This window comes from Canis aureus, chromosome X (genome assembly GCF_053574225.1).
Source record: "Canis aureus isolate CA01 chromosome X, VMU_Caureus_v.1.0, whole genome shotgun sequence".
In the NCBI taxonomy this organism is placed as follows: Eukaryota; Metazoa; Chordata; class Mammalia; order Carnivora; family Canidae; genus Canis; species Canis aureus.
In genome coordinates, this window is record NC_135649.1 from 57,160,542 (window position 1) to 57,185,613 (window position 25,072).

The 25,072-nt window shown below is 37.5% G+C and overlaps 1 protein-coding gene and 1 pseudogene across 3 annotated transcripts in view; one reads left to right on the forward strand and one right to left on the reverse strand.

The window, feature by feature from the left end:
• Positions 1 to 18,929, forward strand: part of LOC144308199 (protein C-ets-1 pseudogene) — a 66,221-nt pseudogene extending 47,292 nt beyond the window's left edge. Inside the window, exons 3-5 of the transcript XR_013374788.1 lie at positions 11,978 to 12,031; positions 14,343 to 14,395; positions 16,258 to 18,929. The product of XR_013374788.1 is annotated as a protein C-ets-1 pseudogene (transcript). The remainder of the gene's footprint in view (positions 1 to 11,977; positions 12,032 to 14,342; positions 14,396 to 16,257) is intronic.
• LOC144308202 (dachshund homolog 2-like) overlaps positions 1 to 25,072 on the reverse strand; it is a 530,849-nt gene that overhangs the window by 330,544 nt on the left and 175,233 nt on the right. The gene's annotated exons all lie outside the window — the stretch shown is intronic.

Genomic DNA, 25,072 nt, shown 5'->3' on the forward strand with positions numbered 1-25,072 from the left:
AATGTTACTTCCACCTAAAAAATCTAAAATATGCTATAATTCCCCTCATAACAAAATTAGCAAATATGAATTTTGCAGCCATTATGCACAAATGATTTTATAAAAAAATTAAATGTACTTATATGAGTATAGAAGTGGCATAAAAAATGAAATATCCTTTTTTACTCTTGTAAAACTGTAATTCTACTGGTAGTTCCAAGGTACACTGAAAACAAAGGGTTTTCAAACAAAGGGTAGAGGGTTTTATAAACAATGGTTTTCAAAGGAACATTTTAAGCAATGAAAAATCATTGGACTGTTTAGGTCTAATGAGAACTCTAAAGAAGAGTTCAAACTGAGGTTGCATATATTTTATATCTGAATTAAACTCCAGTGATACCATTCATACCACTGTTTGATGTCTCATGCTTATTACCCAACAAATGCACTTCTAATACTCAAGGTTAAAAACCTAACATCCTGAGTCAATATCACAGTGTGGATCTATCATGCTAAGTAAAGAAAAATAAGAAATAGCATTACTCATAAGCTTAATGGCAAAGCATGTTAATTTTATCAACATTCCAAGATAATAAATGTCTGAGTAGGTTTACTCCCAGATCATCTATACATGAGATAGAAAAAGACAGATGATCACCCTCTGACATGTAAACAGTGCTTCTACATTAGATGCCATGAGCATGATTCTCTTTGGAAATATATCTGCATTCATTATAATGGATGGTCTTATGAGTGTATCTACCTGAAGTGCCTTCCTGAATGTATGTTCAGAAACTGTATTTATAAAAATTAGACTTCAAATGGCTAAAGTATCAATTCCTTGTATTTGGAAGCAAAAGTTAAGGGGGGGGGGAATAAGATCTTAAACAGAAAGCTTAAATTGTAAGTATTAAGGAGCTTTTCCCTGTACATAAACTGGTGGGGATGATGGGAAGCATGCAATAATCAAAGTGTTTGATTTATAGAATGAAACCTGTCTGGGTGTTTAAATCCAAAATGTTGATATTTCAACTGCAATGGGTTCATTTATATTTCTTTGAAAGATGATTGTGAGTCTTTAGTTATTATACCAATCATATTTAGCAGATGGTCAAAGAAAAGTACTATTTATTTATTTATTTATTCATATAGAATAAACCCAACATATAGAATAACACTCAGTGCTCATCCCATCAAGTGCCCCCCTTAGTGCCCATCACCCAGTCACCCCCACCCCCCACCACCTCCCTTTCCACCACCCCTAGTTCATTTCTCAGAGTTAGGAGTCACTCATGTTCTGTCTCCCTTTCTGATATTTCCCACTCATTTTTTCTCCTTTCCCCTTTATTCCCTTTCACTATTTTTTATATTCCCCAAATGAATGAGACCATATAATGTTTGTCCTTCTACGATTGACTTATCTCACTCAGCATAATACCCTCCAGTTCCATCCACGTCGAAGCAAATGGTGGGTATTTGTCGTTTCTAATGGCTGAGTAATATTCCATTGTATACATAGTCCACATCTTCTTTATCCATTCATCTTTCGATGGACACTGAGGCTCCTTCCACAGTTTGGCTACTGTGGACATTGCTGCTATAAACATCAGGGTGCTGGTGTCCCGGCATTTCACTGCCTCTGTATCTTTGGGGTAAATCCCCAGCAGTGCAATTTCTGGGTCATAGGGCAGCTCTATTTTTACCTCTTTGAGGAACCTCCACACAGTTTTCCAGAGTGGCTGTACCAGTTCACATTCCCACCAAGAGGGTTCCCCTTTCTCCACATCCTCTCCAACATTTGTGGTTTCCTGTCTTATTAATTTGGCCATTCTCCTTGGTGTGAGGTGGTATCTCATTCTGGTTTTGATTTGTATTTTCCTGAAGGCAAGTGATGTGGAGCATTTTCTCATATGCTTGTTGGCCATGTCTGTGTCTTCTTTGGTGAAATTTCTGTTCACGTGTTTTGTCCATTTCATGATTGGATTTTTTTTTCTTGGGTGTTGAGTTTAATAAGTTCTTTATAGATCGTGGATACTAGCCCTTTATCTGATAGGTCATTTGCAAATATCTTCTCCCATTTTGTAGTCTGTCTTTTAGTTTTGTTGACTATTTCTTTTGCTGTGCAGAATCTTTTCATCCATCTTCACAGATGACATGACACTTTATATAGAAAATCCAAAAGACTCCACCCCAAGATTGCTAGAACTCATACAGCAATTCAGCAATGTGGCAGGATACAATATCAATGCAAAGAAATCAGTGTCATTTCTATACACTAACAATGAGACTGAATAAAGAGAAATTAAGGAATCAATCCCATTCACAATTGCACCCAAAACCATAAGATACCTTGGAATAAACCTATCAAAAGAGGTAAAGGATCTATACCCTAAAAAGTACAGAACACTTCTGAAAGAGGAAGACGTAAAGAGATGAAAAAACATCCCATGCTCATGGATTGGAAGAATAAATATTGTGAAAATATCTATGCTACACGTTCAATGCAATCCTTATCAAATACCATCGACTTTCTTCACAGAGTTGGAACAAGTCATCTTAAGATTTTTACGGAATTAGAAAAGACCCCAAATAGCCAGAGGAATACTGAAAAAGAAAACCAATTCTGGGGGCATCACAATGCTGGATTTCAAGCTGTATTACAAGGTTGTGATCATCCAGACAGGATGGTACTGGCGCAAAAACAGACACATATATCAATGAAACAGAATAGAAAACCCAAAAGTGGACCCTCAACAATATGGTCAACTAATATTCGACAAAGCAGGAAAGACTATCCACTGAAAAAAGGACAGTCTCTTCAATAAATAGTGTTGGGAAAATTGGACAACCACATGCAGAAAAAATGAAACTGAACCATTCTCTTACACCATTCACAAAGATAAATTCATAATCATTGAAAGATCTGAATGTGAGGCAAGAATCCATCAAAATCCTAGAGGAGAACACAGACAACAGGTTTTTTTTTTTAATTTGGCCACAGCAAGTTAGTGTTTTATTTCTTATAGTATGGGATGCCTGGGTGGCTCAGTGGTTGAGTATCTGCCTTCAGCTCAGGGTGTGATTCTGGGGTCTGGGGATCAAGTCTTGCATCTGGCTCCCTGCAAGGAGCCTGCTTCTCCCTCTGCCTGTGTCTCTGCCTCTCTCTCTGTGTGTGTCTCTCATGAGTAAATAAATAATAAAAAAAAATTGCTGAGTACGATGATGTTTCTGAGGCCCCAATAATTCAGTGACCCAAATAAAGTTGCATTTATGTTAACTAGACTATGCTAGGTAAGGCAGGCAAAAAAAAAATGGACCAATATTATCACAAAGATTTTCAAGGATTGACGACACAAATATGTGATTAACTTCAATTAGCTGGAACCTCCTTACCTGATCTTTCTAGTCAGTCAAGATTTTTAATGTAAACAAGTCCACATTCCACTAAAGAATTCCTATTTGGAACAAAAAGAGTTTGATGATCTAAAATCAGTTGTATACTCCATCTTCCAGGACCTTGAGAATATGGCAGAGTAGGAGGACCCTTAGCTCACCTCATGGAACGTTTAAAATAGATATTATCTACATCCAAGTCAATAAACCAGAAAGCGATCTGAAGACTGGCAGAAAAAAAAAATTCCACAACTAAATATAAAGAAGAAACTGCATTTTAAAGGTAAAGAAAGTCAGAAAAGTGGAGAGGCTGCCCACAGAAGGGAGGGAGCTGGTGTGTGGCAAGGGCAGAGAACCTCCACACTAGATATCCCACATGGGGAAGAATAATCCCCATAATGTTTGGCTTTAAAAACCAGAAGGATTAAATTCCATGAGTTTGTAAAACCACTGAGGCTTGAAGACTGGAGCTTTAATAGTCAGCTAACTAAGCACTAGATGAGCCAGCAGAGCCAATGAGGAGAGAGAGTGATAGCTGGAAGGCTGCCTTTAAGAGATGGTGGCCTGTGTGGAGAGGTACTTAAAAACAGCAGTTTACACAATGTCAAGGGCAAACCAGAGACAGATATCTTCCTTCATAATGATTTTAGAGCATTTTGAGGGACTTTTCTGAAAATGAGAAAGCTCGCAGGCACCATTTACCTCCCTTGTCCCCCAACATAAACACAGAGCCACCTAAAGGAGTAAGGGCTGCACGGATACTTGTACTCTTGTCCACAGCTCAGGGTACATTTTGTTAAAGATGTGTGACTGTCCTACCCAGCAACCAGGTGCACAGCTGCCACAACACACCACACCCAGCTACATGCCCCCAGCCACCATCACACATGGGGCCCAGTCACACCCAGCCATTGTCACATGCCACACCCAGCCTCATTACCCTGGCCACCCTGCCATAAACCCCAGCTGCTACAGTGATTAGGGGATCCAGCATATCACTGGAAGCCCAACAATAATTTTGCTAAGACTGCCACACAACTCTCAAATTGCACAGAAGACAGACCTCAGAATTGACTTGCCTGGGTCTCATTGACACCACAAAAAGGAAGCACAGCCAACAGGCAGAGAGTAACTGCTGATGAATGCACTGAAAGGAAAAGTGCGTCAGACACAACACCAGGGCATAAGCAACACATATAGGATAATCTCCTGAATTGCTAGGTTCTGGTGAACAGGGGACACTAAATTGCAGGGCACTCCAGGACATCCTCTTCATAAAATCACTACTTTCAAAAGCAGAAGACACACCTGACTTTCTTAACACAGAAACAGACACAGAAAGGCAGAAAAAAAAGAAGAGATAGAGAAATTTATCCCAAATGAAAGAACAAGACAAGGCCACATTAGAAACCAAAGCAAAAAAGATATAAGTAATGTGCCTGATAGAAAATTTAAATCACTGATCATAATAATAAACACTGGACTTGAGTAAGTAGTAGAACACAGAGAGAGACTCCTAACAAAGAAATAAGGAATAACATAGTAAAAATAAAGGACTCAATAAACAAAGGGAGAAAAACACCTGAGACACCTGGGTGGCTCAGTGGTTGAGCATCTGCCTTTGGCTCTCAGGGTCCTAGGATGGAGTCCTGCATCAGGATCACCACAGGGAATCTGCTCTACCCTCTGCCTATGTCTCTGCCTCTCTCTCTCTCTGTCTTTCATGAATAAATAAATAAAATCTTTTTTTTAAAGAAAAACACTTGATGGAAAGAACAACAAGATGGAAGAAACAAAGGAATTAAGACAGAATAATGGAAGATGGAAAATGAAAGAAAAGGAAGAAAGAAAGGAGAGAAAAAATTACACAGGATGGGAATAATTTAGGGAATTCATTGACTCCAGGAAATAAAATAGCATTCATATTATAGGAGTCCCAGAAGAAAAAAGAGAGAAAAAGAGGAACCAAATTATTTGAAGAAATAATAGCTGAAAACTTTCCAAATTTGACGAAAGAAATAAATACCAAGATTCAGGAGGCACAGAACTCACATCAAAATTTTTAAAAAGCAGACCCAAAACAAGGCATATATTAATTAAATTGGCAAAATACAGGGATAAAGAAAATAATCTGAAAACAACAAGACAAAAGAAGTCAGTAGCTTACAAGGGAAAATCCATTAGTCTAGCTGGAAATTTTTCAACAGAAATGTTGCAAGCCATAAGGGAGTGACACGATACATTCGAAGTGCTGAATGGGAAAAATCTGAATCCAAGAATACTCTATCCAGCAAGGCTATCATTCAGAATAGAAGGAAAGATAAGGAGTTTCCCATATAAGGAAAAACTAAAGGAGTTTGTGATCACTAAACTAGTAAGAAATATTAAATGGGTCACTTTGAAGACAAAAATGAGACAAAAAGTGACAGTATAAAATTAGGAAACAAGGAAACAGTGAAAATAGACATTTGTGTAAAAAAAGTCAAGGAACTCATCCAAAAAAGTATATAAAATATAAAAATATATACTAAAACATGAGGAGGATAGGAGAAAAGAATGGGTTCAAACTTAAATGACCATCACCTTAATATAGACTTCTATATGCAGTGAAGGTTATATACAAAACTAATGGTAACCATATAATAAAAAAGAAAGCATTAGAAAGCATGTAAAAAATGAAAAGAAAGAAATCCAAATATGTCACTTAAAAATCAGCACAACATGAAAAAGAGAAAGACAAGAAAGGATCAAAGAAAATCTTCAGAAACAACCACAAAACAAGTAATAAAATAGCAATAATACACATCTATCAATTTCTTTGAAAGTAAATGGACAAATTGCTCCAATCTAAAGACATAGGGTGACACAATGGATAAAAAAATAAGGCCCACTTATATGGTTTCTAGAACAGACTCATTTTAGATGTAAAGACATATCCAGGTTGAAACTAAGGGAATGGAGAAATATCTACCATACAATGGATGTCAAAAGAAAGCCAGAATAGCAATACTTACTTCAGATGAAATGGACTTTAAAGCAAAGACTGTAATAAGAGACAAAGAAGGACACTATATCATAAAAAAAGGAAACAATTCAACAAGAAGACAAAGTAATTGTAAATAACAATGCACCCAATATAGAAGCACCTAGATACATAAAACAATTCATAACATACATAAAGAAACTAATCCACTATTATGCAATAATAGTAGGAGGCTTTAACACCCCACTTATATCAATGGACTGATCATCTGAACATAAAATCAACAAGGAAACAGTGAACAGAAAAACAGCAAGGAAAATCAACAAGGAAACAATAAATGACACACTGGACAAGATGGACTTAGATATATTCAGAACATTCCATCCTAAAACAACAGAATATACATTCCTTTTAATTGCGCACACAATATTCTCCAGAATAGATAACATATTAGGACATTAAACCAGCCTCAACAAATTCAAGACACCAAAAGCACCCATTCATCTTTTCTGACCACAATACCTGAAACTAGAAATCAACCATAAGAAAAAGTACCACAAATACTCAGAGTTTAAATAACATGCTGCCTCGGTGTCCATCGAAAGATGAATGGATAAAGATGTGGTTTATGTATACAATGGAATATTACTCAGCCATTAGAAATGACAAATACCCACCATTTGCTTCAACGTGGATGGAACTGGAGGGTATTATGCTGAGTGAAATAACTCAATCGGAGAAGGACAAACATTATATGTTCTCATTCGTTTGGGGAATATAAATAATAATGAAAGGGAATAGAGGGAAGGGAGAAGAAATGGGTAGGAAATATCAGAAAGGGAGACAGAACATGAAGACTCCTAACTCTGGGAAACGAACTAGGGTTGGTGGAAGGGGAGGAGGGCGGGGGGTGGGGGTGACTGGGTGTCGGGCACTGAGGGGGACACTTGACGGGATGAGCACTGGGTGTTATTTTGTATTTTGGCAAATTGAGCACCAATAAAAAATAAATTTATTATTAAAAATAAATAAATACATAAATAAATAACATGCTGCTAAACAATGAATGACTCAAACAGGAAACCAGATAACAAATTTTTAAAAATACATAGAAATAAATAAAATTGAAAACACAATAGCCCCAAACCTCTCTGATACAGCAAAACCTGTTCTAAGGGTAAGGTTATAGCAATATATAGGCCTATCTCAGGAACAAAACAAAACAAAAAAAAGAAATAAACAACTTAAACTTACACCTAAAGGAGTGAGAAAAAGAGAAACAAAACCTAAAACCAGCAGCAGGATGAAAATTATAAAGATCTGAGCAGAAATAAATGATACAGTAACTTAAAAAACAATAGAATAGATCAATGAAACCAGGAGATGATTCTCTGAAAAAAGATCAATAAAATTGATCAAACTCTAGCCAGACTTATAAAAAAAAAAGGATAAAGGACTCAAATAAAATCACAAATGAGAGAGGAGAAATAACACCACAGAAATACAAACAAGTATAAAAGATTATGAAAAACTATATGCCAACAAATCAGAAACTTGGGAATGGAAGAAATGGATGAATTCCTAGAAAAATTTAAAAAATACTAAATTGAAAAAGGAAGAAAGAGAAAATTCTAACAGACTGACCACCAGCAATGAAGTTAAATCAGTAATCAAAAAACTCCCAACAGAAAAAGTCTAGGACCAGATAGCTTCACAGACGAATATCAAACATTTAAAGAAGAGTTAATACTTATTCTTCTTAAGCTATTCCAAAATATAGAGAAGGAAGGAAAATCTGCAAATTCATTTCATGAGGCCAACGTTATCATTATACCAAAACCAGATTAAAAGAGAACCAAAGGACAATAGACCTGATAAACATGGATGCAAAAATTCTCAACAAAATACTAGGAAGCCAAATCCAACAATACATTATAAGAATTATTCACCATGATCAAGTGGGACTTATTCCTAGGTTGTAAGTATGGTTCAATATTTGCAAATCAATCAATGCGAAATACCACATTAATAAAAGAAAGGATAAGAACCATATGATCCTCTCAATAGACACAGAAAAATTATCTGATAAAATACATCCATTCATGATAAAAGTCCTCAGCAAAGTGGGTTTAGAGAAAACATATGTCAACATAATAAAAGCCATATTTGAAAACCCACAGCTAACAACCTCCTCAATGGGGAAAAACTGAGAGCTTTTCCCATGAGGTCTGGAACAAGAAACGGATGTCCACTTTCACCACTTGTATTCAACATGGTACTGGAAGTTTCAGCCACAGCAATAAGACAACAAAGAGAAATAAAAGGAATCCAAGTTGGTAAGGAAGAACTAAAACTTTCACTATTTGCAGATGACATGACACTACCTAGGGAAGACCCAAAAGACTATACCCAAAACCAGCTGGAACTGATCAATGGATTCAGTGGTATGTATAAATACTGTGGAATATTATTTAGCCATAAAAACAATGGAATCTTGCCATTTACAACATGGATGAAGTGAGTGAGTATAATGCTAAAGGAAATAAGTCAGCAAGAGAGAAATACCATATTATTTCAATCATATGTGGAATTTAAGAAACAAAACAAATAAGCAAAGTGAAAAAAGAGAGAGAGTGACAAACCAAAAGCACATTCTTGGTTGTACAGAAGAAACTGATGGTTATCAGAGGTACAGTTGGTGAGGGGACTGGTTAAACAGGTGATGGAGATTAAGGAGTGCACTTGTGATGAGCACAGGGTGATGTATGAAAGTATTGAATTATTTTGTTGTACACCTGAAACTGATATAACATTCTATGTTAACTACCTGGAATTTAAAAAAAATAAAACAAAATCAATTGTATACCCTGACAAATCAATTCTTGTGAGGGAGGAGCTACTTCATTGTATCATTGTATCTCTTTCTTAAAATAAGGATTAATAATAAGAAGTTTCTCACCTGAACCAAATGATCTGCTTAACACAATGACAGGTGCCTGCTCTGGGATGTTCTATTTTTCTTGCTCTTATCTGAGTCACCAATGACCACTATTCTAGTTGTTCTCTGACAAAACATATAATTCTCTATTTTCCAAGAAAATTACTTCCAATCCGCTTTCAAACACTAGTGCAAAATAAAACCATCCCAAGAGTGTTCCTGAACATAGGAATCTCACACCAACTACAATGCTATAGCTATATTGTAAACACTCAGATCAACATTAACTGTGGTTTGCAATAAATGAGTCCTCATGAATTCTAACGTAGCTCCAAATCTCACTGTTGACAGGTTGTCATCAAATAAAAATCCCTTAACATGATCCAAAATAATGTTATAGTTCTCTATTGTCCTTGAAGACAGCCTCCTCTTTGTTTTTGTTTTTGTTTTTTTTTTTCTGTAAACAGTATGCTCACACAGACTCACACAGCCTTCTACTCCACCACAAACAAATCCAAACAAAGCTCACTAATACTCATATACAGCAAGGTCAGAATTTTTTTAAGTAAGAAAAAAAATTATTTGATTAATGCTGAGAGCTGTAGCACATTTAGACAGGGTCATGGCCCCAGGCATCCATTTAATCAAATTTCTCTGCTGCCTGTCCCAGTGGAGCCATAACAACAAGAAACTTTCTCAATGAAAAAAGGGTGGGAGAAAGAGGGGAAAGCATACTTCATATCTTACATTGTTTACCCAATGTTAAGTAATTATTTCACTCATCTGCCACCACTACCATGGACTGACAAGTTACTTCTTGGAGACTGAAAAGTCTATTCAGCTGTAAATAGCTCGTTTTGTTTTTTTTTTTTCCTTCATAATGAAGCTAACTGCTTAGTTTAGAAACTTCTTTGTGAATACTAAAGTAAGTATACTTTATCCATGCTAATGGTTTCACTAATTATATTTATTATATGGATGTAGTCAATTTCTCGTTATGAATATCACTGTTTCTCAACTATGCTGGAGCAATATTTTCTGCATAATTTCTCCAGCCCGATCACCCCACTTCAATACTTAAAGATGAATAACCCTCCCCATCCACACATACATAATAAACCTCTTTTTCCAATGAATTTTTATTGCTTGAGTGGCCAAACAAATTATTCCCAGGAGTTTTCAATAACACTTGATCTTTAATACAGCTCTTCTCCAGAGCAAATAGCAGAAAATGTGGCAGGCAGATAATAAAGAATTACAGTTTTCTTTTATTTAATAGCTCTATCAGTCAGAGTAGTAGAGATGAATAAAATAGTAACCTAACCACCCAGTCCTTCATAATTTATGTCCTAAAAAGCAAGAAGAAAAATAGAGGCAAGAAAAAATGTTTATATCTAACTGCAGTTCAAAATTAAAGGCAAATGATTTGAAATTTAAGTATGAGCAGAATCCCCTAAAAGCCAAATGGAAACAGACTACAAAACATACTGTTTAGCCACTAAGGAGAAAGCTGGGAAATGTTTTCCCACAATCAGGCAGAAATAAACATATTCATACCACTTTGCTCATGCTTGGAGATAAAGAGAAACAAGTTCAAAGATTTTTCTGATTAAAAACAAAGCTGGAAGGGAATTAATTTAATAAATTTCCTAGAATTTTTATTTGAAAACTCAATTTTAAGTACTTTCTCCTTATTTAATCTCCAATTTTCACTTGCTGGTTAATGGTCATCTACAGAAATAAAATCCAAGTGAATATTTATCCCAATGATATCCTCGTGGTATCATATTAGATTATTATAATCTCACAAGTACAATACATACTTCTTTTCCAAGAAGCTTAATCCACAGGGTAAACTGGACCAAGATATATACCCTTTTAGTCCTGTAAAACATCCATTACCAAAAGGAAAAGAGTACCTTATTTTATGCATAAAGACAGATTAAAACTACAAAGTTGACATAGCTAGGTATGAATGCAATTATTTTTGTGTTTTTGTGTATGGTTACAGTAAATATTTCCAATGAGGAAGAAAAAAATAAGAAAACCAGCTAAAGTCATGAAGGAGGAAGAAAAGAAACCAAGTATTGTAAGAATGGGAAAAGGCAGTAAAACGGGAAAATATACAAATGTAGAAAAGAAAGTAAAAAATACTGAAATACTGATTTAATGTGATTTTGAAAAGAAAGATTTGTTCCAGTCACCCTTATAGTCATAAAGGTAAATGAAATAATAAAGGAAAACTGAGAATAACCTTCATACACCAGAAAAAAACACTGGGATGAGTCTCAAAAACTAGGTTCCAATGGCTATTGCCAAATATCTGAGCTACCAAAGGCAAGTCACTTCATTTTTTTAAGATTTTGTTTCTTCATCTATAAAATGGAAGGTTGAACTAAATGACCTCTGATGTCCCTTCCATCCCTTAAATAGTGAAAATTCTAAGATAACTGAAACCACTGAAAAGCTTTAATGTTTCCATTACCGATTTTTTTCCTATCTTTTTTCTTACACTCATGATAGCTTCATTCTATGACAAGAGCAGAGGAAAAATAATCCATTCTTAACAACTTCATTATTTTGTATCGTCACTTAGTAAAGAACGTTGATTCATCAAGAAATACTAATCAGTAAGAAATTAATAGGAATCTCAATCTAATTTTTCTTTTTCTCTCAAATTGTAGGGTGACAGAATGGTTTGAGAATGATATATGTCTTGGAGGAAAGGAAAGCCACAGGTGAGGAAATCACAAAAAAATATGCAAATAATTAGAGAGTATTTATATTTAACATTTCCTTTCTCTTCAAGTTTCACAATCCATTTTTAAAATACCCAATATTTCATGGTGACAACTGGAGGAATATTGGGCAGATGTCTAGAGTGAAGGGGAAATACAAAGATTACCAGGTCTCTTACCTAGTTTGATTCTAATAAGAGAGCCCTTATTTTAAAAAGGCAATTGTGTTATTTTATCCCTCAGGATGTTTACTTATTCAAGTTCCAACACATATTTCATTTTCACCCACTTACACAAATTTGAGTGACTATGATGGTGCCTGGCACATAGCCCACTCTTAAAAAATATCTGTTAAACATATGAATGGATGAATGGTTCAGTAGATGGATATATGGATGGATTCATCATTATTTATATCTTTTATTGACTCCTTGACTACTCACAAAAGATAGTGCCATTGGAATTTTTCTGAACACGTCTAACCTGAAATTTATTCTTTTGTTATCTAGAAAAAAAGGTCCCTTAAGAAATAAAATTTTTAGGGGCACATAGAAGGCTCAGTCAGTTAAGTGTCTGCTTTCAACTCTGGTCATGGTCCCTGGGTCCTGAGATCAGTCCTACATCAGGCTCCCCTCTCCACAGGGAGCCTGCTTCTCTCTCTGCCTCTGCCATTCTCTCTCTGTCTCTCATGAATAAATGAATACAATCTTTTAAAAAAAGAATTTTTTTAAATGTAAACAAGGGCCAAAGACTGTACAACTTTCAGGGAGTGCCATTCACATTGTATTTTTTGTGAATAATGATCCTAAATAAGTTCAAGGGAGTAGCCCGACAAGGTAGGAAATTTAAATTCCTCAGAAATAGTCATTCACACATTAACACTCAATAGATGTTTTACATGCATTATTTAATGAAATCCTCCAACTCTAAGGACTATATCCACATCTATTCCAAAGCTTCCACTTTTTTTCTTATAGAGAGACCTGTAATAGTCTCTCTCTATAAGGTAAACTCTGCTCACCTTGTTTTAATTAAAGAATTTAACACAACAACGTTCTCATTCTTTAAACCTAGGATTTACCTGACCAGCTCAAATTAATGACACTTCTTCTAGAGTTGGAAATGCCATATGAAAGATTTTACTTCTCATGCCCAGTTGCAAATAGCAAAATACTGAAAAGTAGTAATTGGCCTCATTAAAATGGCACCAAGTTTATTCTATAATATCCTTACTATACCAAATGGCAATAAGGAAAGTTTAATGAAAATAATAAAAATCAACATTTATGAAAAGATGATTTCATTAAAAATACATTCAAAATTATTGTTCATGTGACTAAAAATTCAATCTTCAATGAAAGCTAAGCCTCCAATATTAAATCACAATTCAGTAAAAGCATTTCCAAGAACAATCAGATAATACATTATGGGTACAATTTTGAGTCATTTAACGTGATATAAAAATAGTATTGAAAGAAAAAAAATAGTATTGAAAGAATCTAGTTAATAAATGTCCCTCTCTTTCTAACTCTTGCTCTCTCTCTTCATTTCACTCATTTCTATTGAGATTTTGGTGGAAGATATGGAGTACACAATTGAGCTATCTGGTGAATGCCTAGAATGCAGACAGCTAGACATGAAAACCATATTCTTTACACACGAGATATTCACAAAGCAATACTGTCATGATATGAGCTTTAATATACCATCAGTCCTCTACCACATTTTTTTAAGTCACCATTGAATCATATTAGGCAGGCAGACTCTCCTTTGCTGTTCTGCCCACTGTTCAGTTGCTGTGTATTCAATAAACTATCTCTTTTATTCTTCCTTCTGTGAATTCTTTCACTGGCCCTGTGTTGGCCTCCACCCAATTGAGTTGTCCCCTTATTTGGTGGTCTGTATGGGACCTTCTGTTGGCCCAGGACTCTCCTCAGATTCACCATGAATTTATTGGGACTTTCCTTTAGTGGACTGATTTTAGTACTCCTGTGGAACTGACAATGTCGACTGAGGTTACTCTTAGTGAGGATCCAAAGCCCCAGGGGAACTCTTGCCCTTCAGAGGAATCTTTTCTTCCCTCTCCTTTCTCTTTTCAGCCCGTCAGTGGCCTATCCCTAATACTCTTCAGACAACTGAAGATTTCTGGCCACAGTGGCTCCCTATTGCGGTCTGAATGCAAACAGTTTGGACTGCCTGTGCCTGTGGGGGTAAAGGACACCTTTCTTCTCCTCTCTCACTCTGTGTCCTCTGAGGTTTCCATTCTAAATGTTTTTTTGGGGAACTGCCCCCCCCCTTCCTTTGTTCACAGGATCCAGCAGCCATCTTCATCTACAGGAGAAATATGTTCCGATGGTCTGAGTGGTGAGTCCTCCCCCTCCTTTTTCTGACCCAGTTTGGCCAACCAGTGTCCAGCTTTCCTTGTTGCAGGGATGTCTCAGTGGGGATTACTATTATCATTTGCCAGCACTCTCTCCTTGGTAGGATGCCCCAATAGAATCAACCATTGTGTATAAGGTCTAGTCTTTTAAGGTCAGTGGCACACCCTGACTGAAATTGTGACCATGAGTCAGAGCTCCATTCCCTTTGGGGGGACACCCCTTGGGAATTGGCAGTTGTTTTTTCCCACTATGGGACAACCCCCTTCTATTCTTTTGGACTCACCCTTGGGCGGTATTCTTGGAAACTGAACAAACTTTACTTCCAAGGCCTGAGGGGGCAAAGTGTCATATTTTTATGAAATGTTTCCTGGCCTCAGTACAAACTCTAAGATCAGGAGGTATGGCCCCTCCATGGAACCCTTTTTTATAATACTATTTTCCAGTTTGAACTCTTTTACTGGAACTCCTCCAAATGGTCAGGAGTCTATGTGTGCAAGCCTTCATGGCATTATTCCAAAAATCCCGACCTCCAAAAAACTGTAGGATGTGTCTTGCTTGGTTTCATGACCCATCTGACCCTGTGGATAACTATCCAAACTGAAACTGAAGTTTTGCTAAGTTGAATGAAAAATTGGGTCAAATTCACTGAGTATCTAAGTCGATTCCAAATAAAATAAAATACTGAAGCATTGATTAATATCAAGTGGAAATTTTATCTGCTTTTGACGTCTTATGCAGAGAAATTAAAGGTACTTAGGTCTGTTGGAAAACATGCTTTGTGCCTTATTTAAAAATTGTACTACGAAAACTGTATGTTCCTAAAAGTTATGAAATATATTCATAAATTTACCAATCTAAAGAATTCTAATAGAATAGAATTCTATTAGTAACAATTGGTTGCTACTTAGTTTTCACTGGGGAATAAGGTTTCTAAGAGTTAAAATTCTACTAAATGTAATTAAGACTGATAGAAATGATAAGGAATGCAACTCTATGTAGGAAAGTAGGATGGCTGGGAGTTCAAGCTTTCTGACAGTTCCTAACATTACCAAAAAAGGGAAAATTCCATATGTCCCCATACTGCCTCACTCTACCTTATAACTGTGGCCCCTCACCACTGTCTCATTGCAAGCAAGTCTCTTGTTTGCTGCCCTGCCCACTGCTCCCTTGCAGTGTACTCAATGTCTATCCCTTTTTTAAAAATTGAATAATATTAAAAACTAAAAATAAATATAAATAAGTAAAAACTAAAACACAAAACATCAAGTTGACACCTTAAATATATGCAATTCCTGTTTTTCAACTGTACCTCACCTCAGAAGATTAAAAATAAAACAGAAAGGATAAAATACCTAAATGTGAGAGTTGAAGCCATAAAAATACTAGAAGAGAGCACAGGCAGTAATTTCTTTGACACTGGGCATAGCAACATTTCTCTAGATATGTCTACCAAGGAAAGGGAAATAAGAGCAAAAATAAACTATTGAGACTAAATCAAAATAAAAGCTTATGCGCACAAAGGAAATAGCAAACAAAACTGAAAGACAACCTACCCAGTGGGAGAAGATATTTCCAAATAACATGCACATAAAGGGTTAGCCTCCAAAATATATAAAAAACTAATACAACTCCACACCCAAAAAATAATCCAACTAAAAAAATGGGCAGAATATTACAGTGCCTGGGTGGCTCAGTCATTTTAGCATCTGTCTCTTGATTTCAGTTTAGGTCATGATCTCAGGGTCATTAGATCAAGTCCCACATCAAGGCTCTGCACTAGGCATGGAGCCTGCTTAAGATTATCTTTCTCTCTCTCCCTCTACCCCTCCCTCTCTCTCTAAACAGAAAAAAGAAAACAAGCAAAAGACATGAACAAAATTTCTCTAAAGAAGACATATGGGTAGTTGGAAAGAGACCACAGACATTGAAGGAACCTCATTCAGGACCTTTCCCTCACCCAGTCTCTCTGGCAAAGTAGTGCTGAAGGTGAGGATGAGCTACTTTGTGGATTCTGCAGCCAGTGGCCCTGCCCCTTATTCAGCAGTGCGGCCTGCTGTGGTGAGGCAGGGGCCTATCAACTCCTATGAAGATCCTCAAATGGCCGGCCTGTGGTTTCCAGTCCAATTATCACCAGCAAAGAGCTTACTACCCCTTCTGGGATGAGATAGCAACTCAGGAAGTTCCCACAGGTCTGGAACACTGTGGCCCAGATATGGAATGTGCTGATGTACCACTGTTAACTCCAAGCAGCAAAGAAATGATGTCTCAAGCATTGAAAGCTACTTTCAGTGGTTTCTCTAAAGAACAACAAAGACTGGGAATTCCAAAAGACCCCCGGCAGTGACAGAAACCCATGTTCAGGACTGGATGATGTGGGCTGTGAATGAGTTCAGCCTGAAAGGTATGGACTTCCAGAAGTTCTGTGTGAATGGGGCAGCCCTCTGCGCACTAGGAAAAGACTGCTTTCTCGAGCTGGCCCCAGACTTCGTTGGGGATATCTTTTGGGAACATCTTGAGATCCTACAGAAAGAGAATGTGATACCGTACCAAGTGAATGGAGTCAACCCTACCTATCCAGAATCCCGCTATACCTCAGATTACTTCATTAGTTATGGTATGGAGCATGCTCAGTGCGTTCCTTCCTCTGAGTTCTCAGAGCCTAGCTTCATCACAGAGTCCAACCAGACACTCCATCCCATTAGCTCGGAGGAACTCCTCTCCCTCACGTATGAGAATGACTACTCCTCGGTCATTCTCTGGGACCCTCTGCAGACAGACACCTTGCAGACTGACTACTTTGCCATCAAACAAGAAGTTGTAACCCCAGACAACATGTGCATGAGGAGGACCAGTTGTGATAAGCTCGGGGCCCAGGACTCTTTTGAGAGCGTGGAGAGCTACGACAGTTGTGACTGCCTCACCCAGTCCCGGAGCAGCCATTCATCTTTTAGTAGCCTGCAGCACATCCCCTCCTATGAAAGCGTCGACTCAGAGGACTATCCAGCTGCCCTGCCCAACCACAAGCCCAAGGGCACCTTCAAGGACTATGTGCATGACCATGCTGACCTCAACAAGGGCAAACCTATCATTCCTGCTGCTGCCCTGGCTGGCTACACAGGCAGTGGACCAATCCAGCTATGGCAGTTTCTTCTGGAATTACTCACTGATAAATCCTGTCAGTCTTTTATCAGCTGGGTAGGAGATGGCTGGGAGTTCAAGCTTTCTGACCCAGAAGAGGTGGCCAGGAGATGGGGAAAAAGGAAAAACAAACCTAAGATGAATTATGAGAAACTGAGCTGTGGCCTATGCTACTATTATGACAAAAACATCATCCAAGAAACAGCGAGTAAGCGCTATGTGTACCGCTTTGTGTGTGACCTGCAGAACCTCCTGGGCTACACGCCCGAGGAACTCCACACCATGCTGGACATCAAGCCCGATGCTGATGAGTGATGGACACCACAGGGCTCGGGGAAACTCTGCTGAGACATTTCGAAGAACAAACATGTCAGTCGGACTCTTAATTTTTCATTGTTATTCTATTTTTAATTTTCCAGAACTCATTTTTTTTTTTACATTCAGGGGTGGGAGCTAAATGAGCTGCAGCTATAATCAATTGTGTGCAGTTGGAAAAAAGAAAGCCAGGACTTGTGGCATGGGTGGGACAAGAAATTCTTGAGCAAATTTTCAGGAGAGAGAGAAGGGTCTTAGAAGCTTGAAGGATCTGGCTTAAGGGAGGAGGAAATGAACGTGTATCATTATTTCTAAAAATCATCCATGAAAAAAATGTGTCTTGAGTTATGGATCTATTAGCAAAAGAAATTGAGACATCAGGAGTCATGAGTCAGGCAATTAACTTGCTTTTGTTTTTAGTTCTGGGAGGGCAAAAAAAAAAGAGGGAGGTGGGATAAAACATTTGTTTGGGGGATGCACTAAAAACCAAGGACTATTTGGTTTTGGTCGACTTTTGAAACAAAGATGGACTTCAATGGAGAGAGGCCCAAACTGTTTTTGTGCTAAAATCTATTTTATTAAATTTTGTGTCAGTATTTTTTTTTCTTAAAAATCATCTTAAGCTCTAAGGTGGTCTCAGTATTGAGATATCATGCAAGTTTGTTTTTATTTGCCGGCTGAGAATTCTGTCACAGTGCAAGGAAACTCTTTATATAGACCTCACTGGAAATGCAAAGTGCTGTCACTGAGATCGGGATTCCCAAATTCATGTGACTTCTATATGAAGGGAAAAAATATCATGCTGATTTGGGTACAAGGGACCTGTGCATGTGAATTTCATCTGTGTTTTAAAAAAGGATCACGCCCCTCTACTTACCTGCCATTATTGGATTCTCGGGGTTTGGACTTAACATTGAACTGAGAAGCATTAAGTCTTTGAACTGAATGTATTTTGCAGCCCTGGTTTTGGATCACAGTCAATGTAGGAGCACTGTTGAAGTCATAGAAAGGAGATTGAAAGAGGAAGAATGACTTGTTTCTTTGTTGGTTCTATACCTGTAACATATATGACATGGAATAAACGCTATGTGCATGGGCATCACCCCTCAGGTCTTAGGAAGTAAGTCCTGAATGCATGTCTTTCCAGACCAACACTCTACACTTTCTCCTTTATGTCTCATTTTCCCAGCATCCCACGTTTATTACATCCCCCCCCCCCACTACCCTGTTACCCAGTAGAGAGAAATGTACAGCTTTCCGACCCATGAGTAAAAGAGCAATGCGGTCATGGCATGACTTGAAGAGTGTCTGACAAAGCCATTTAGACATCCTGGGTTTTAGGGACAGTGGAAATTAAGGTTGCATAGAAGTAAAATGTGGCCTGGCTGTCTTTGAGAAGAGAAGTGCATGGCTTTCCTTGAAAAGTTGAAGCTAGTGGAGTCAGGTGTCAGGTGAGGCTGTGTATGCAGAGTGAAGCATAAGACACTGTAAGGGCCTGTGCTTGGATCTGTTTTCCTGGCACAGGGTAAGTGAAGGTGAATGATTGCAGAAGAGGTGAACAACAAAGGAAACAAAATAAAAGGAGCTTGAGTGAAGAGAATGAGGTGGTCCATGAGATCCGAATAGATTTCTACTTCCTCCCAAAGTTCAACAACAAGCTGAATAGACTGGGGCAGTGTTGAAGGGTGGTCTGCAAATGTTTGGATTCCCCGGGGCCCCGGGGGTGGGGGGAGGGTAGGAACCAACATCTGACCAGTGAGGAAGAGTGCCTAATACACTCAAGCCCTCTGCCCCAAATAGATGCCTGATTAAAAAGGATGCTGACAGAGGGACAGCTCTCATCGACTTCAGTGGGAAAGGGAAAGAGACATTGAAGGTGGGCTTCTCAGGGCTAGCCCTGCTGGGGCTCAGGCTGAGAGACTGGAAGTACTACCTACCTGCTAGCATATCTTCGAGAAAGAGGATCGTTGACCCCCGGGTCCTCTTGCAGACCCTGACTTACCAGGAACTTAGCTCTGTGATTCATGAGTTTGCTCATACTGATATATCGGAGAGTCCACTTGGGAAGCAAAGGCAGACTTGGCTTCCAGATGCAGATAGATGCCTTAATGAAGCTCTCGAAATATTTTAGGAGCTGCTCAGGGAGTGTTAGGCAGAACCGTTGGACTACATTGTTTTCTCTTAGATTATGTGATCTTTGTTGGGCACTGGCAAAGACATGAGTGTGTGTGTGCATATGTGCTTGCAGACGTGCAAAACTGCCGCTAAAATAATACCTGGGTTTTTCGGTTAAGTCTTTCCACGTTTCAGTAGGGGGCAAGAGTAGAACCAAGGCAGAGCATCGGCCATTGCTTGCTGTCCGCAACCTGGCATAACACAACTTTCTCAGTGCACCAGCCTTTCCTTTGGAATTTATGCTGAGAATTCCCCTTGTGTGAGTGTGTCGAAGTCCTACAGTAGCTCCGTAGCAGATAAGAGATAAGGAAGTGCCTCCTTGTGCTCTTCATCCCGCTTGTTTGCTAAGAGGCCTCTCTCCTCTAGGTCTGCCATTTTCAGTATTTGCAGCTAGTGCGCTAATGAAGACAGCTTTGTCCATCTGGCCAGGTGCTTTTTTTCTCCCTCTGTCCAGAGGCCAGAGACCATCCCAGGAAGAGTGGCGGGTGGTTTATACACTGGAAATGTAGCAGAATTGTTGCATTTATGCTTTTTAAAAGCACGTTAACTTGTTTAAGGAGGAAGGATGGTGGGTGGAAGGATGGGTGGGTAGGAAGGATGGGTGAATCTGGTTTAGTGATGAAACCCTTATTTTCCTGGAGAAGCCTTAACCCATGTTGGTTTTGGTGATCGGGTTCAGGGTCACTTTTGTTTCCCTCTCCATGCAGGGGAGGGACTTGCCTACACAGAGCCCCGGTTTTGTGGCTTTGGGGATTGGAGGTGGCATTCAAAGATCAGATGTGCTTTTCCTCACTTTGGGGATGAACACTCTGGGTTTTAGAGCATTAACCTGCCTAATCTTCATGGTGAAAATCACACCTTCTCTGTTCTAGTCATGTTGTGCATGCTGCTTTCTGTTGGGGTCTATATAAATGTATTGAACTCATATCTACATTCCAAAAAAGTTTCAAGGAACCATAAATATATGTATACATATACATATACATATACATATATATATATATACATATATATATATATAAATGAAATTATCTCTATCAGGAATACTGCCTCAGTTACTGAACTTTTTTTAAGCTGAGAAGTATAGGGGTGAAAAAGATATTATACTGTGTTTGACTATTTTCCAACTTGTATTTTCATGTAATTTATATTTTTAAAAAGCTGAACATTTAAAGGCAAGATAAAAAAAGGAAAAGCAGGTGCTTTTTAAAAATCAGAACTGAGCTAGCTTAGAGATGTAGCGATGTAAGTGTCTATGTGTTTTTTTTAATGCAAAAAAAATTCTTATGAAGGAGTTTTTTGTTTGTTTATTTTAGTAGCTGATGCTGGCACATCATTTTGCTGGAGAGTTTTTTATATACTGTAGCCTGATTTCATATTGTATTTTAAGCTGTGTGAGATTAAAGACAAAGAAATTCATTAAAAAAAAGACATGGATGGCCAACAAACACATGAAAAGATGCTCATTATCAGTCATCATCATGGAAATCCAAATCAAAACTACAATGAGATATCACCTCACACCTGTCAGAATAGCTAACACTAAGAAATATAAGAAACAAGTGTTGGTGAGGATGTGGAGAAAAAGGAACCCTCTTGCACTGTTAGTGAGAATGCAAACTTGTGCAATCACTGTGGAAAACAGTATGGAGGTATCTCAAAAAGTTAAAAATACCACTACTAGGTATTTACCCCAAAAATAAAAAAACACTAATTCAAAGGGATATATGCATCCCTATGTTTATTGCAGCATTATTTACATTAGTCAAATTATGGAAAGAGATCCCAAATGTCTATTGACTGATGAATGGATAATAAATATGTGATAGATATAGATATATTATTCAGCCATACAAAGAATGAAATCTTGTCATTTGCAACAACATGGATGGAGCTAGACAGTATAATGCTAAGTGAAATAGGTCAGTCAGAGAAAGATCAATACCATATAATTTCATTCATATGTGTAATTTAATAAACTAAACAAATGTGTAAAAGAAAAACACAGAGAGAGAAACCAAGAAACAGACTTTAACTATAGAGAACAAACAAACCAATGGGGAGTTGAGTGAGAGCACTGGGTGAAATAGGTGCACTTAAAAGATGCACTTTTATGCACTTATGCACTTATGCACATCAAAAGTGCACTTATGATGAGTACTGAGTAATGTACAGAATTGTGGAATCATTATATTGTATATCTTAAACTAATATAACACTGTATGTTAACTATACTGGAGTTAAAATTTAAAACTTAATTTAAAAAAGAGAAAGGATATAGATATAAAATGACTAAAAGACCTATATATTAAATTATTTAATTCTAACAATAATTCTAGGAGGTAAGGGTCATAACTTCCAGTTTACAAATGATGAAAGTGAGATTCGAAAAGGTTAAATTGCTTCCCAAATTTCACAGGTAGTAGTAGTGAGAGAGCCTTACTGAAATCTAGACAATATTTTCTCCAGAACCCATATTTACAGCCACTAAGTTGTTTATAATTGAAGCACGAGGAAGAAACTGTCAAGGGAGCACAACTTATCCCCAGTGCCATTCTTTATGTAGTTACATCTACTTAGAATATGTTCCATTCCAAAATGTCTGCTTATTAAATATCTGAAGCTTCCTGTGTAATGCCATATTGAACTATAAATCAATGTTTTAAAAAATTAAAATAAGCAAAACTACCTCTTACATTTTAGCTTATTTAGAACTAGACCATCTATAAGCTTTTTAAATAGATGAAATTCATGCAAGATTCATTCAAGTCAGATTCTTAAAGAAAAATAAATACAGTATAGTCACATAATCACATATATATGTGCTTAGATATAGTTGTAGATAGATACTTTTGTTAAATGAATGAAAGAGATGTTGATAAGATTTGTAGAATCATAAAATCTCAGGATAGAAGGAAACATTAAAAGTCAGTGTATAGGGATCCCTGGGTGGCGCAGCAGTTTGGCGCCTGCCTTTGGCCCAGGGCGCAATCCTGGAGACCCGGGATCGAATCCCACATCAGGCTCCCGGTGCATGGAGCCTGCTTCTCCCTCTGCCTGTGTCTCTGCCTCTCTCTCTCTCTGTGTGACTATCATAAATAAATAAAAATTAAAAAAAAAAGTCAGTGTATATGTATATGAAATCATAATGTTGTGCACCTTAGGAAAACATCACATTGTACAATCTAAATTTGTGCAAACTTCATTTATCAATCATATCTCAACAAAGCTGGGGGGAGAGGAAATCATCTAGTCTATTTCACTGCCCAATTGAGACTTAAATCCTCTCTTAAGCATCCCATCAAGTGGTCATCCAACTTCTGTTTGAACATCTTCACTGATATATGCTTAAGTCAGCCTATTCCATCTTTTGACAGCTTAAACTAATAAATTGTATTTCACCTTTGGATGAAAACTTTAAATTCATACTCTATAATCAACCTAACAAGTGGTACACATTGAAACAAAGTTCATTGGGCAAGGAGTGGATACCAAATGATTAGTCTGCTCTTGAAGCTCTCAACCTGATTAAGGACCCCTGAACGTGTCTATTTTTCAAATGGGGAAATTTGGGACCAATTAATAACCTTGTGCAAGATCATAGGACTACTTAGTATCAATAAATAAGATTAGCAATCCAAGTCTCCTGATTTGCATTCCAGTGCTTTTTAGAGTATGTTGTCCAATGATATGCCTACTGATTTAAGAACATGGACTCTAAATATTGGCTGAATTTGAATCCCACCTTTACAACATACTAGTTGCAAACTAGAAGGATGAGGAAGAAAGTTTCAAGGGAGTACTTATTTGTCTAATCTGAGGCAAGCTACTTACCCTCTCTCTGTGGCTAAATTTCTTCATCACCAAAACACAGATAATACTGGAACCTTTTTTTTATGGGAGTTTAGTTTTATTGTGTAATCAATACTGTAAATTATCATGTGGCATGAACTACATAGGTTATATAATAACAAATATTTCAAAAAAAGCATTTATAAAATTAAAGTTTCTTAAGAAAGCCTGGTGTTGAATTCCACTGGTTTTTCAGTGGAATCGTGTCTTCCTTTTAATACACAAGTATTCATAGAAATATCAATGGTGACTTTATGAAGAAATGTTAGAGAGGTATTTTAGAAATGCTAAATGTCATTATTTGACTCACATTAGATTTGAGGCTGTTGAAAGAGGAGGAAAACAAAGCTTACTTAGTTTATAATGAAAAAAAAAAGATTAGATAAAGAAAAGCTTACATTTTATTTTATTTAAATGACTGTCTAAAGTGACCAAGGAATATTTGTCTGAAAGCAAGCTGCCATCATCAAAGCTATTTTGAATTCAATTTAATGGCCACTTACACTCTAAACTTGACATTGAACAAAAGCCAAGAAAAGACTGTTGCTCCTCTTCTTTTTTCTTTTCTCAACATTCTGTCCTATTAGTAGTTCCACAATTATAAATTTTAATTTATTTTTTATTGGTGTTCAATTTACCAACATACAAAATAACCCCCAGTGCCCGTGACCATGCACTCCGACCCCCCGCCCTCCTCCCCTTCTACCACCCCTACTTCGTTTCCCAGACTTAGGAGTCTTTATGTTCTGTCTCCCTTTCTGATACTTGCCACACATTTCTTCTCCCTTCCCTTATGTTAGCTTTCACTATTATTTATGTTCCCCAAATGAATGAGAACATATAATGTTTGTCCTTCTCCGACTGACTTACTTCACTCAGCATAATACCCTCCAGTTCCATCCACGTTGAAGCAAATGGTGGATATTTGTCATTTCTAATGGCTGAGTAATATTCCATTCTATACATAAACCACATCCTCTTTATCAACTCATCTATGGATGGACACTAAGGCTCCTTCCACAGTTTGGCTATTGTGGACATTGATGCTATAAACATTGGGGTGCAGGTGTCCCGGCGTTTCATTGCATCTGTATCTTTGGGGTAAATCCCCAACAGTGCAATTGCTGGGTCGTAGGGCAGGTCTATTTTTAACTCTTTGAGGAACCTCCACACAGTTTTC